Consider the following 15,744-nt stretch of genomic DNA (forward strand, 5'->3'; position numbering starts at 1 on the left):
CACTTTTTTGGATCCTTGTTTCCTGAATCATCTTTTACAAAACTGTATTTGAGATAAGATGAACATTACTCCCCAGCATTACAGCTGTATCTGTATTAATAAAAAAACCTTGCATAGCACAACCCTTATCTATACAGTCTTTACTTTTCAGAACAGACTGGTCATCTCCAAAGAACCTGCTGAAGTACTCATTGGTCCACAATAATCTCAAAGCCATGCAAAGGCACAGTATTAAAAAAGTGCAATTTGCCACAGCCTGAAGCCCTGATGTGCGCTTCCCCAACAAGTCAATGATGTACATCATCTCCTGTCTGTGCTCTGGCCTGCACCCTGGCTTTTTTCAGTTTACTGCTATACGCGTCACCAAGAAGTTGAAACATGAAAACAACACTGTACTTTGTTTAGAGATTGCAACATATTAGATGTCATAAGAATACATAGAACTGTTTTGTGCAAAATGAGACAAAATTAATTCGTATTACACTGTTTAAGACATTTAAAATTAGTGTAGATGATCACATCATCTTACTAGATGTGTGGATCTCTGAGACCACACAGAGACCTGGAATACACCCAAAGTTTAGAAGTAATGCAGAAAATTTAACTCAGACTGTTATCAGGATGGAGCTGAAAGGTAAATTTTGTAAGCATTAAGGTATGTGAAAAGAACTTATGATACATAGGTGCACATTCTGTTCTATTTCTTGACTCATCTTTCTCAATCTACTTTTTATCTGTTTTTTTGTCTCATTCACCAGTTATGTTTTGACTTCTTAAAGCTTTTTGAGAGAATGAGTGATATTTTACCTGCACAGCAGCTATATCAGTTGGGCCCATCCTGGCTTTGACCTTTATAAACAAAAATAAGATTTAAACCAACATTCAGATGAATGAATAACACTCAACGGTGTCACTGAATATGGATGGTAAAAACCAGCACCCTTTTCCCACGTCCTTTGTTTCCCAGTTAAGAAGAAAAACTAAATTAAACCTCTGCTTTATGGTGCATGGAAATCTCTGGATAAATACAGGTTGCTAAATTGGATGTCATATGTGTGTCAATAGTGCAACATATCACAGATACAGGTAATCTCCTTAAGGAACAGACATGGTGTTTAATGTGTCTGATGGATGCCCTTTTATACTACAACAATATTGAGGACTCCATGACAAACTCCTGACAGCCTAAACAAATTTCAGGCATGCAAGATAATGATGAAAAATCTTAAAGCATTCATACACTTTATAGTGGAATGTCAAAGGTCTTTTGTGAGTCAGTGTACCTCAGTAAAGCAAGGAAGTTTTAACCAGGAACTGAATCAAATAGTCTGTCGATTACATTATTTGATTTTTGTGGCTTAGCTTGTCCTTAACGTTGTTTTTCTAGAACTATGTCAATATCCTTAAAGTTCCTACAGTACAACATGCCAGTAGCTGCTGTTTTGGCACAATTTCTGATATGCTGATGCTTATCAATCTAATCATGTAAGGCTCATCTTCCAAAGGGAAACAACTGAAAGATCATAGCATCATATTTCACAGTGGAGTGGCTGTCATCACAATATATCATGCATGTATGCAAAGGTCATACTGTAAATCTGTTTCATTAGGACCAACCACGGAAGAAGGAGAAGGCAGCACATGAGGGAATTGCTGATGCTACAGAGATGATAAAAAAGTCACTGCCCACATGTAGCAACCCACAGTCATTGCTGCCTTTTGCAGCAATATTTGTACTGTGAAAAAGGATTTTCTTTCTCTCTTTTTTAACTCCACAGAAGCTTTTGTTCTGTGAGATAGAAATTCTACAGATCAGTAGAAGGCAAAAATTGTCAGTGCAGACAAAAATTTTCTAAAACCCAGAAGTAGTACAATAAGATCAGTTTGGACTTTTTAAATCTATATTAATTTTAATGTGTTTTGTTTTCGCTACAGCTTACCTCCTTTTCTTACATCTATATTAGCTCTGGCCAGTAGCATGCAAATGGTAGGTTAGGTATGTTTTTCTATGTAGGGAAAGTTGCTAAAAATGAGAGAAGAAATATTTAAGCATTAGTTTTTCTTACTTTTGTCTCTGTGTGAATGTAGGCTGCAAGGTAAAACACAGGTTTCCATATTTCCATTTTCTTTGTTTTTCAGGGTGTGTATCCACTAACCACGCCTAAAAGTGATCTTAATATTCTTCATCCTTCTGGACCTTTCTGCTTGCTTGAGTCAAATATGCAATTTCCAAATATATTTATAAACATATGAAAACTGACCTCTTTCTGCACTGAAATGAGGTGTATGATTCTATATTGAAGTGAGCTATATGAGCTCTGCATTACTGAAAGTTTGAGGTAATTTTACAGTCCAGACCAGACAATATCAGAAATCACCATCTTGCTATTTCTCCCATTGTGTTTTAATCAGCCTGTGTGACTAGCAGTACATGGGTAGACTGTGATTCACACAGTGTTTTTTAGTAAGGCATTTGAATCATAGTCACTGATTTATTCGCATATCCATAATCTTTTATTCCCATTGGTCAAACTTAAAAAAGGTTGAGAGACCTTTGACTTACGTATTTCAGTAATGGCTGTTAAAATCAATTCTAGCATTAAAGTCTCTAAGAATGAACAATGCATTGAGTGGAAAATTGATTAAATGGTCAAAGAACAGTCCTTTGTGGCCTCGTTTGCTTTTTCAATTAGTACAGATGTCACAGCTGGTCTGGGTGGCTCTCAAACTTTCACAAAAAATGTCCTTGAAGCTTTGTCTTTTTGTGAACCTTTTTCTTCTGAGAAAGATGATTTTACATTAAAGCTAGCACTTCTGTATTTTTTCATATTCCATTTTTGTAAGAAACCAAACAGTCGTGAAAATGAAATGTGCATTTGACTGATAAGACACTAATAGGAAAAAAAATAAAAATCCTGCTAGGTGAACTAGTGTCTTTCAAGGAACTTGATTCCTATGTTCTGATGGATTCCACTTGAATTTGTTTTCCTCCTTTAGGAATTATGGGGGTCAATTCATGCATATGTTTGGCAAAAGAGAGATGACAGGGAGATGACTCATAACTGCAGCTCCCTCAGATTGCTTTTGACCAGAATCCGTGGGTCTACAGGTGAAGAACTGATGGGAACATGTATGAATTCATTTTAGGGGAGCTCCAGTAAGTCATGTGACAAGGGCACTTAAACTGGGATTTAAATGATCTGAGTGCAATTCCAATGCAGTTCTGCTACAGACTTACTATTTGATGTTAAGAAAGTCATCCTGGGAGGAATTTTTCATGATTTTTTATCATTTGCCTAATTCTTCTCTCACTGACTTCTACATAAAAAGAGTTTCCAGCATGTGCCATGACATAGCATATCATGGCTATATTTGTAACCTATTACTGTGTTCTCTCCTAGAAACTAAGTGGTAGATAAATCCCTAATTTCATGGTTTTAAATAAAAATGTAAGGGATTAAATTAATTTCAGTGTTCAAATATGTAGGAGAAATGGATAGAAGACTATAGCCTTAACTGCACTGTTTGTCTCTTTTACCTGCTCTGATTGCCACGTAACATTCATAAATGCAAACACTGAGAATGTTTCTTTATTTTAGCTGAACAAACAATTTAGTTATAATAAGCAATAGGTTTCTTTTTTAGTGCTTTAATGTTTTATTAATTTAATTTTCCACAGTAAAATTCTTTTTGGATTTGGCCTTATAGCCTAAATTTCCCTTGATATTTGTAATTACATTTGTTTGTGTTTACACTGCAACATACTGTAATTCTTGACCAGCTGAAAATGAACAAGAATTGTTATCTAATATCTTATTAAAAATCAAAATAAAGACTGACATGGAGATCCCCTAATTTATTTTTCGCAAATTCAGAAATTAATTGCCTGATTAAGCTTAATGCATTTAAAACTATACATTTCATCAGACGTGTAAAACACATGAGCCATAGTCAGATCCCTTGTTGAGTGACTTTAACTACCACCTAAGTTGCTGCAAGTTGTATCAACTTATGCATAGACTGAATTTCTCCCATGATATTTCAAATAATAGAGAACCATAAAATGGATTCAATGGCTGGCCTTTCTGAGTTAGTGGTCTGCTTACAAATGAAACCACTGGCAAATACTTCAGGATATCTCCCAAAACAATCAGAAAATTCTGCCATTTAAATGAAATGAAACAAATACTTAGCAACTTTGGTAGCCATCATTTGGTGTCCTAAATGATGATGCTTATTTAACATTATTTTGTATTGCATAAGATAAAAATTGTGATAGTTCAAATGCTTGCACTGGTCTCTAAAAAGTCTGTAGATTAACACTGTACCTCAAGAGCATCAATTTCTTTGGTCTGCATACATTATCTCCTCTTGTTCCTTCTACCACCTAATATCAGGCCTTTTTTTTTCCCCAGGGTATCATAGAATTAGTTGGGTTGGAAGGGACCTCCAAGATCATCAAACCCAACCCTTGATCCACTACCACCGTGGTTACTAGACCATGGCACTAAGTGCCACATCCAGTCTCATCTTAAAAACCTCCAGGGACGGAGAATCCACCAATTCCCTGGGCAGCCCATTCCAATGTCTGATTACCCTCTCTGTAAAGAAATTCTTTCTAATATCCAACCTAAATCTCCCCTGGCACAGCTTAAGACCATACCCTCTTGTCTTGCTGATAGTTGCCTGGGAAAAGAGACCAACCCCCACCTGTCTACAACCTCCTTTCAAGGAGTTGTAGAGAATGATGAGGTCTCCCCTGAGCCTTCTCTTCTCCAGGCTGAACAGCCTCAGCTCCCTCAGCCTCTCCTCATAGAACTTGTGCTTGAGTCCCTTCACCAGCCTTGTTGCTTTCCTCTGGACCTACTCCAGCACCTCAATATCCTTCCTGAAATGAGGGGACCAGAACTGGACACAGTACTCAAGGTGTGGCCTCACCAGCACTGAGTACAAGGGAAGAATCACTTCCTTGGACCTGTTGGCCACACTGTTCTTGATCCAGGCCAGGATGCCATTGGCCTTCTTGGCCACTTGGACACACTGCTGGCTCATGTTCAGCTTCCTGTCAATCCAAACTCCCAGGTCCCTTTCTGCCTGGCTGCTCTCCAGCCACTCTGTCCCCAGCCTGTAGCGCTGCAGGGGGTTGTTGTGGCCAAAGTGGAGGACCCGGTACTTGGCCTTGTTGAACCTCATCCCGTTGGAATCAGACCTACTCTCCAACCTACCCAGGTCCCTCTGCAGAGCCCTCCCGCCTTCCAGCTGATCAACACTCCCCCCCAGCTTAATGTCATCTGCAAATTTGCTGATGGTGGACTCAATCCCCTCATCTAAATCATCAATAAAGATATTAAACAGAACTGGGTCCAGTACTGATCCCTGGGGGACACCACTGGATGCAGTACCATTCACCACCACTCTCTGGGCCCAGCCCTCCAGTCAGTTCCTAACCCAGCACAGAGTGCCCCTGTCCAAGCTCTGAGCTGCCAGCTTTTTCAGGAGAATGCTGTGGGAGACGGTGTCAAAGGCTTTGCTGAAGTCCAGGTAGACACATCCACAGCCTTCCTCTCATCCACCAGGCAGGTCACCTGATCATAAAAGGAGATCAGGTTGGTCAGACAGGACCTGCCCCTCCTAAACCTGTGCTGGCTGGGTCTGATCCCTTGTCCATCCTGTAGGTGTTGTGTGATTGCACTGAGGATGATCTGCTCCATAACCTTTCCAGGCACTGAGGTCAGGCTGATGGGCCTTTAGTTTCCCGGGTCCTCCTTCTGGCCCTTTTTGTGGATTGGCGTGACATTTGCCAACTTCCAATTATCTGGGACCTCCCCAGTGAGCCAGGACTGTTGGTAGATGATGGAGAGAGGCTTGGCGAGCTCTTCCGCCAGCTCCCTCATCACCCTAGGATGGATCTCATCTGGTCCCATAGACTTGTGGGGATCCAAGTAGCTCAGTAGGTCACTAACTGTTTCCTTCTGGATTACAGGGGGGCTGTTTAGATTCTTATCTCTTTCTGCAAGCTCCAGAAGCCAGCTGTCCTCACGACAACCTGTCTTACTGTTGAAAACTGAGACCAAGAAGGTGTTAAATACCTCAACCTTTTCCTCATCTTTGTTAACTATATTCTCACTCATGTCCAGTAAAGAATTGAGGTTTTCCTTGCCCCTCCTTTTGCTATTGATGTATCTGTAGAAGGACTTTTTGTTATCCTTCACAGAGGTGATGAGATTCAGTTCAAGTTGTGCCTTCATCGCTCTAATTTTCCTTCTACATGACCTAACTATAGTCCTAAACTCTTCCTGAGTAGTCAGACCTTTTTTCCATAATCAGTAGGCTCTCTTCTGTACTCTAATTTCTTTCAAAATCTCCCTGTTCAGCCAGACCGGTCATCTTCCCTGCTCTCTCACCTTTGGGCACACTGGGACAACCTGCTCCTGTGCTTTCAAAACTTGCTTCTTGAAGTACGTCCATCCCTCCTGGACCCCTTTGTTTTCAAGGGTTGTTTCCCAGGGTACACTCTAAACCAGTCTTCTGAATAGGCCGAAATCTGCCCTCCAGAATTCCAATGTAGAGGTTTTATTGATGGCCCTCCTTGCATTCCTGAGTATTGAAAACTGTATTAATTTATGATTACTGTGTCCCAGACATCTATCGACCACCAAATCTCTCACCAGCCCCTCTCTGTTTGTGAACAGGAGGTCTAGCAGGGCTCCACCCCTGGTAGGCTCATTTACCAGCTGGAGCAGGAAATTATCCTCTATACACTCTAGGAATCTCCTAGACTGCCTCTTCTCTGCTGTGTGGAGTTCCCAGCAGACATCTGGCAGGTTAAAGTCACCCATGAGAACAAGGGCTGGCGATTTTGAGAAACTGCCTGCTGCTTGTAGAATAATTCATCACCCTCATCATCCTGATTGGGTGGTCTGTAACAGACTCCCACCAGGATATCAGCCTTGTTGGCCTTCCCCCTGATTCTGATCCACAGGCACTCAACCTCATTGTTACTGACTTCAACTTCTACAGAGTCAAGAGACTCTCTAATATATAGAGCTACCCCTCCACCTCTCCTACCCTGCCTGTCCCTTCTGAAGAGCTTGTAGCCACCCATGGCAGCACTCCAGTCGTGCGAGTCATCCCACCACGTTTCCGTGATAGCAACTACATCACAGCTTTCCCACTGCACGATGGCTTCCAGCTCCTCTTGTTTGTTACCCATGCTGCTTGCGTTAGTGTACATGCACTTCAGCTGGGCTGCTGATTTGACTCTTAACTTGAGCTGTCCACCCTTGGGTTCTTTTCTGGAGAGCTCAGTTTCAACCCCTTCCCCCTTCAAACCTAGTTTAAAGCTCTCCTTATCAGCCCTGCCAACTTATGGGCTAGAGTCCTTTTGCCCTTGCAAAATAGATGAAGCCCATCTGGTTTGAAGAGACTAGGTATGATGGAATTTGCCCCATAGTCAAAAAACCCAAAGTTCCGCTGGTGGTACCAATCCCTTAGCCACCTATTGATAAGATGGGTTTTCCTACTCCTCTCCTCATTCATCCCTGCTACTGCAGGAACTGAGGCGAACACCACCTGTGCTCCTGTCTCATCAGCTAATTGACCCAGCACCTTGAAGTCCTTTTTAATTGCCTTGGTACTTCTTCCATTAATGTCATCACTGCCAGCCTGGACTACCAACAGTGGATAATAATCTGAGGGCCGAATTAGCTGAGGAAGTCTCCTACTAATATCCCTCACCTGGGCCCCAGGAAGGCAGCAGACCTCCCTGCGGGATGGGTCCAGTCGACATACTGGGCCTTCAGTTCCCCTCAGAAGGGAGTCACCAACTACAACTACCCTTCTTTTTTTCTTTGTAGCTGTAGTTGTAACCCATCTGGTAGGTGGGGTGCGAACAGGAGACCTTCCAGACAGATCTTCTTCTTGTCTGTCCTCTGCCTGATTGTCAGAGTCCAGGGTCTCATATCTGTTCTCTAAGGGCACCTGGGGGGTAACAGGATGTAAAGTTGTGGATAAAGCTTCATATCTGTGTCTGTGAGTAAAGTAAACTGGGTTCTGAAGGGATGTAATTTGTATGAAGGGCTGGGACTGAGTTTGATCAGAGGTTTTTCTCTGGGTTACTTCTTCACATTTTAGGAAGAAACTGTAGAATATAACTTCTCCTTTTCTGTGTCACAAAATTTTTGTTGTATTTTGAATAAAATGTGTCTGTAATTTCACATTTATTAATGTTAAAGCCTGACCTGTCTTTTTTAGAGATGGTGTTCCCTAAGAGACAAATCTGTTCTGGGACATGAGACACACAAGATATGGTTAGATTGATAAAGTCTGTTTCTTCATATTTGGGGAAGAGAGATTATAGTTAGAAAAAAGTGCTTTTATGGGAAAGTAATTATTTTATTCCTCAGCATTGAGAACTCCTCTGTTATTCTCTCTTTTTTCTTTTTCTTTTTTTTTTTTTTCAGTAGAAAGCTACAGGTGTAATAAAGAGGGGAATTTCTTCCTGAGGCTGAAAGCAGGACTGCCTTTTTCGAAGACCTCACAGTCATCTTTTACAGTTAGGTCTTAGATATGTCAAACAGCACAGTTCTATGGGGATATGAAAATCTGGAGGATAACATTAGGGATGCTGTAATACCCTGTCCCATTCGGCAGGTTTAGGGGAAGGCAACTTGATCCACTCTGGGCAGTGTGTGGGAGGTTCAATAACAAACTTTTACTTGGAGAATTTAGAACGTTAAGGTAGAATATGGGACTTGGCAAATTTTAAAACAACATCCAGAGAAATTAAGGCACTTGACAAACTTTAACTTAGCAAACTTTAACTTTTCCAGACTCAGCAAGGCACTTAACAAGGTACTGACTAGAATTTTTTGGTCTGGCTTGCAATATATTTTGAGAAGAAGTTAGGAGAACAAAGAGAGGGAAAGAGAGAGAAAAAGGAGAAAGGTATATAGTCACCATCCTAGGATCCAGCGTGGTCTCAGCTGCTTCTAAATCCAGAGTGTGCCCTTTGACATGTGTCGCCACCCTTCTGTCTACTCAGATCAGCTGGGGCTCTCCCCCAGGCACACACCTGAGCTTTAATGTTCCCTGCAGGGCCCGCATGGTCAGGCAGTGTCATTTTGGGGCAGGCCATGTGGCCGGTCTGCCATTTTGTTGTGGACTAGAGGCTCACTAAGGCTCCGAGGGAACCAGGGAGCAGTGGGCTTCCTGCCTACATAGAGCTCACCCTCTTTCCTCACCGCTTCCCACCTGGCTGTTTTGAGCCAGTCAACCATTCCTCCAGTCTCCTACAGATGCTTAATCCTTATGGATGGTGTAGTGGTTTGAACCTTGTTTTCCCCCAGAGGCTGAAAAAGTGGTAACCCCCAGGGGTGGAGACCCCTGGAAGTTTTGAAGTTCTGCCCAATTAGCGCTCCTGCAGAAATGTAAACATATCACAAGCACCGGAAGAGAAGGGGTTGTAGTTTGGTTGGTAGAAGAAGTTGCCATGTTGTGAGACCACGAGGAAAGGGGCCCGGAGCCCCTTGGGGCCTCTGGCCCCCCCCAGCTCCAGCTGGGGGCTACAGAGACAGAGCAGAAGCGGCGGCAGTGTCCAGAGACTCTGGATAAGAGCCAGGACAGATAAGAACTGAACCGGAGGAAGCAGCAGAAGAGAGAGCCCGCAGCAGAACTTCAAAGTTCTGGGGGTAGGAACTGTACCAAAACCCCAAACTCCTTGAGACCTCCTGGAAGGAGGAAGATGATAGACTCTTGCTTGAAAAGAGCCTTGGAGTGCTACAGCACTTGCAGAGAGGAGCTGAGGAGCTCAAAGGCGTCCTGAAGCTGGACCGGGACGGAGAAGGAATGCGGGGGGGTTGACCTTGGCCCCCCTCGCTGCTGCTGCTAAGCTAGCAGCCTTGAGACAGAGCACAGAGCTCTGCAAAGGGGAATTTGAATCCCCTGAGGAAAGGGACTGCCACGAAGACCCCTGAGCTTCGTGGTATGACGTGGTGACGCGAGCTTGTCCCTGCTACGCAGTCCACGGAAGAGAAAGACCCTCGTTTTGGAGACGACGGGCCAAGGGGGTTGGAGACCCCCTTGTGTGTATTGAACAGAGATCCAGCTACAACAATCCAGTTACTGCTGCATGCATGAGATGAGGAGAACCTGCTGCCTTAGAAGATGCTGCTGCCCTGAGAGACTGGAAAGGATCTGTCCTTCTTTCCCTCCTGGACTTTTATTTGGAGGGGAGAGGAGATCTGATCCATTGTAAATACTATATGTCATGGTAGAGATAGTTGTGATTGTGTGTATAATGTGTTATAGTATTTATTTGTACAGTCATTGTAATATATTCCCTTTCCCCCATTCTGAGTCTGGTTGTGTTTTGTCTGGAAAAAAACCCATCTCACATTAGGTTGAGATGTGGGAGGGGGGATGGAGCTAGGGAATTGGATTTTGGGGCTATCTCAAACCATGACAATGGGAATGAGTAGAAAAAGCATTAAAATCTGAACCAGAATGTTTAGTTCTGGTAAAAGTGCTTGTGTTTGATTTGTATTTTGCGTGAAAAAGCTATTGGATGAGATTACCCATGATGGCTATTAACAATTCAAAGCTATCCATAATTTGAGAAAGGAATAATACAGGATTTCTATTGGAAGGATTAACATGTCGGCGTTGAGTGCTATAGGTATGATTTCAGTTTTCTTCAGCTACGCAGGAAAACTTTTGATTTTACTGAGGCTGATGTACCAAAGGCATGTCTTACAAACATTTTACAGTGAAGACCAAGTGTACACTTTCCTCTGTCTCAGTTCCTACCTTAGCTTTTCCAGAATGTAACCATTCACTGTGTCCATCTTAAGATAGAGCTGTACTGTTGACATACAGAGAAATATTTTCCTTACTGTTATTCGCTGGGATTTCTGTTGTCAGTGATTTTCAGAGCAGTACAGGTAGATTTTTAAACTGTCATAGTGAGTAGGAGGTTATGCAAGTGGTTACTTGTTCAATAGTCCAGAGTCATCAGCAAACTCTGCCACCTTGCAATCCACTTCAAATTATTTAAAAAATATATTAAACAACTTGATCATAGTACTGACCCCTGAGACACTCCATTATTAATATATCTCTTCCTTGGGGTTATAACTATTTATTTCCTATCATTTAATCACTTTTTAATCCATGACAAGCCTTTGCCCCTTACTTCATTGTTATTTATTATCTTTAATATTCTTTTATGAGGGACCTTTTCTAAAGCTTTTTGAAATCCAAGTAAATTATGTCCATTGGGTCATGTTCATCTACTGCCTTATTAATATTTTCAGAACCTTCTAACACATTAGAGAGGCACAGTTCTAAGTTATAGAAAGCTTGTTGGTTTTTCCCCTGCCATATATATTATGATTCCCCAAATGTTGCACTAGTTTTTGTCTATTTGATTTTCAGTCATTGTAACAAACTGTAACTGTCAAGATATTCCCTAAATCCTTAAAAAAAAAAATACTACAAAAACAACAACAAAAAGAAAATCATGCTAATGATTTTCCAGTTCTCAGGAAGTCCAGTGATTGAAAAGGCTATAGTATGATTTGTTATTAAGCTACTCAGGTAGTCAAACAATTTGAAGGATGGCTCCAAAACTTTCTGTGAGGAAGATTCAGTTCCAAAACAACTGCATTATTTATTTCTTGAAAGAGCTTCTGAAAGAGGAGCTTTATCATCTTATTTCTTAAGTTGTGTTGAAATATATATAGAAATTCCTAGATAGCCAATTCTTGCACTGATTATCTTCATTTCTTTAATAACATATACCAGGAAATTAATGAAAAAGATTATTCTGAAAATCTTGCTTTTTAAAAATTAGGTTAGAGGACTCAGGAAATCTTCTCCACCTGTCACAGTTTTAGTACTTTATCCCTCCTAAAGTTGCCATTGTGTGCTGAGACTCTTTTTCCCGTGTGAGGGGTAGAGCAAAATGGTTCTAGGTTGGCCACCTTAGCCTTTCCCCTGGATAGGCCCTTGTGCAGGAAAAGGCTGATGAAAGAAAGAAAGGCACAGGAGAGCTTATAATGGTTTGTTCACCTCAAGAAAAGCTGTTTGACTCTAGGTCTGGAACAGCTGCTTGGACTGAGAAGCAATATCCAAACAGTGTAACTTCAGATAAGTCAAATGAGAAACTCATGGGTAGGGCTGTAATGATTTAAAAAATATGTTCTGTCTCTCCAGAGAGGGAACATGGAAAATGCAGAGTCTTTCCTCTCTTCTTGTTCCTGAGTGAAGAGATCAGGGAGAGAGTTTGGGAAGAATAGCAGAGAACTAAGGGCTGTGACTGGCCAGTAGAAGTACAGAAAAATTGTCCTCTTCTTGGAAGATGAAGAGGTCTTCAGTGTTCCTTGAGGCAGCTGCAGGTATTCTCAGTCTGCCACAGAATCAAGGACATGCAGACAGGGCACTGCAGGCAAGTGGTATCTGGTGAAAAGCATAAGGAGAGCTAGGTCTCAAATCATACCCAGAGTATGAGACCAGAGCAGGATGCAGGAGCTACTGGGTCAAGAAGTCAAAGTTTGTACAGCAATTGTTACAACTTCTCTAGACACTATAGTGTTGGAGCTGAGTGCTACAGATGAAGCCAGAATATACAGGTTGCTTTATACAGAATATATGACTCATATGTGGGATCTGGGGCTTCTTCTCAGCAATACTCAGTTGATAGCATTACTGTAACAGCCTATGGGACTGCAGTTCTGACTGGGATGTCCACATTTGACAGTGGTGACATTTTTGGTCAGCCTGGAGTTTCTGTTCCTGGAAGTCTATTTGCCAGTGTAGTAGGTTGACTGTGGCCGGATGCCAGGTACCCACCAAAGCTGCTCTATCACTGTCCTCCACAAGTGGACAGGGAGAGAAAATATAACTAAGCTTTCATGAGTGGAGATAAGGACAGGGAGAGATCCCTCACCAAATACCATTATGGGCAAAACAGACTCAAAGTGGGGTTATTAATCAAATTTATTACTAACAGAATCAGAACTAGATGATGAGGAGTAAAATAAATCTTAAAAACACCTTCCCCAAACCCCTCCCTTCTTCCCAAGTTCTACCTCCTCCCCTCGGCAGCACAGGGAGACAGGGAATGGGGGTTTCTGTCAGTTTATCTCAGGTTGTTTCTGCTGCTGTTCAGAGACAGGAGTCCTTCCCCTGCTCACCATGGGGTCACTCCCCTGGGAGACAGTCCTTCACAAACTTCTCCAGTATAAGTCCATCCCACAGGCAACAGTTCTTCACAAACTGCTTCAACATGGGTCACTTTTCCATGGAGTGCACTCCTTCATGCCCAGCCTACTCCAGTGTGGGTCCCCCACAGGGCCACAAGTCCTAGCAGAAAAACCTGATACAGCGTGGGTTCCTCTCTCTATGGGTCTTCAGGTCTCTGCCAGGATCCTGCTCCACGGGCCTCTCACAGTGTGACAGCATGTACGTGTTCTGGTGTGGGTTCCTCCACAGGCTGTGGGTGGATCTCTGCACTCCTGTAGACCTCCATGGGCTTCATGGGCACAGCTGCCTCACCATGGTCTGCACAATGGGCTGCAGGGGAACCTCAGCTAGAGAGCCCCCTCCTTCTGCAGCGACCTTGGTGTTTGCACAGTTGTTGACATGTTACCACTCCAGTCTTCTCTGGCTGCAATTTCATCTGTACAATGACTGTTTTTTCCTCCTTAAATATGTTCTTACAGAGGTGTTAACCGTCATTCCTGACTGGTTCGGCCTTGGCCAGTAGCGGGTCCATCCTGGAGCTGGCTGGCATTGGCTCTGTTGGACATGGGGGAAGCTTCTGGCAACTTCTTACAGAAGTCACCCCTGTAGCCCCCTGCTACCAGAATCTGCCCACACAAACCCAATACATTGAGGTTCAAATCTGATAGGGCTTTCAGGTACCAGGAGACAAATAGACCTTTAAGACTTACACTGTGCCCATCACATCCAACAAGTAAAGAGTTAAGGAACAACTGTAGTTGTCACTACAGCTAAAGTGGTTGTGCTAAGTGAATCCTGGAGTACTGCCTTGGTAATTAAGATCTAGACACTAAGATGGTGGTGAAGCAGTATATGAAATGGCAAATTTTAACACAGATAGAAATGATTTTTCCTCAAAAAAATTAGAGGAAGGACAGCAACATAAAAAAATCTATTTGACAGATAGGAATCTAGGAATCTCCTTGAGGTTTTTTCAGTTTAAAAAGGTGCCTGGTCATTGTTGTTATTTCTTGGAAATGGTAGAGCTGCACACACTATTGAGGTCATATTCTTTATTTAATTTTTCAGTGGACTTAATATAGTCTGCCTCCAGGGGCTATATTCCTTTGTCTAAACAATGTGGATGGACTTCTTTATAGCTTGCACAGCATTTGAATAACCATTCACAAGTTAGCCCCCCTGATGAGATGGACTGTGCTGCAGGAAAGCAGAGTTGGTTCATATGGCCCATTATTTCAGTGATTGTCTTTTACCAGAGAGTGTTTGAGATCAAAGTAAATTATTGCATTTTGACTACCTGCTGAAAGTGATTCCTAAACTACATGCTTTTCCTAAAAACTGTGGAACCAACAGAAAAAAATAGACCCGTCTACTCAAATCATCTTGCTAGCAGTGTGGTCTTTTGTCATCTAAACAATATCAAGTCTCTGGAATCTGAGAAGATTAAAATGATGATGAATTCAATAATATTTAGGATCCTTAAGAGGTGAAAATTAGGATAGTAGATTAGGTTTGCTGCCATTGGAACAAGTCAGGTTCTGAAAGAGAGTTTTTAAAATTAGATTATTTTTTTAATGAAAAACTATGCAGAATTGTTTGCTGGAAGCAATTAAAAAAGTAAAAGTTTCCATTGCAAACTGAAATACTTTTAATTTCTCCTTCTCTTGGCTGATTTTCAGTGTGTTCTGCTTTTTCCTTGCAGAACGCTCTTATCAGCTTTTCCAGTTTTAGTACCTAATAAATCTCTAACTTAATTATAGTTAATATAGTGTTGCCAAATACTGAGAAATCATGAGTAAGACTTCCAAAATTTATAGGTTTGGGTTGGTTTGGTTTTTTTTTAGTACCTGTTTGGGGTTCTCCTTTTTTGACTTCTACCTTTCACAGTTTTGTGAAACATTCTAATTTTTTTTCTGCTTAGATATCAGGACATGATTTTTTAATGGAAGTTAATAGCCTCCTAATTAGTATAAATCTAGGAGCTAGGTCTTTAAGAGAAACATCAAATATCATGAGGCTCATAAAAAAATTGCAAGAGCTGGCAATATTGTTATCCAAAAATGAGTTAAGAGTCCTTATTTTGCCAGAACAATAGTCATTTGTCTCAAATTTATCAGTAGCCTTTTAACTTTTACAGTTATGTCAGAGGTGTGGAAACATTTATTTTTATTTCTTACCTACAATTTACTTGTCTCTCTCTTAATGATGTTGTCTGGGTCTTCAGGCAAAGTATTACACATCAACTTGTCATTAAGTCACAATTTTGAAACAGATCTCTTTACTCCATCCTTTGTATCCATTGATAATAAAATAAGAATGCCAAAGTCCTTCCTTTCCAAAAAAGATTTTTCTCTTTTTTTTTTTTTTAACTTATTCTCTTCCTGTACTTTAGTTTTAATTTTTGTTCTTTCTCTTTCATTTTCTTTTCCTCTTTTATTCTTTTTTTTTTTTTCCAGGTTACTCATTCACTTCACAGTCGTTAATGTCCTCCTGACTTGAGAA

At 41.5% G+C, this 15,744-nt stretch overlaps 1 pseudogene; it reads right to left on the reverse strand.

Annotated features, from left to right (window-relative positions):
• Nucleotides 1-4,494: 4,494 nt before the first annotated feature.
• On the reverse strand, nt 4,495-9,136 carry LOC113949835 (annotated as a pseudogene).
• Nucleotides 9,137-15,744: the final 6,608 nt, after the last annotated feature.

This window comes from Corapipo altera, unplaced genomic scaffold (assembly GCF_003945725.1).
Source record: "Corapipo altera isolate COAL_440 unplaced genomic scaffold, ASM394572v1 0, whole genome shotgun sequence".
Taxonomy (NCBI): domain Eukaryota; kingdom Metazoa; phylum Chordata; class Aves; order Passeriformes; family Pipridae; genus Corapipo; species Corapipo altera.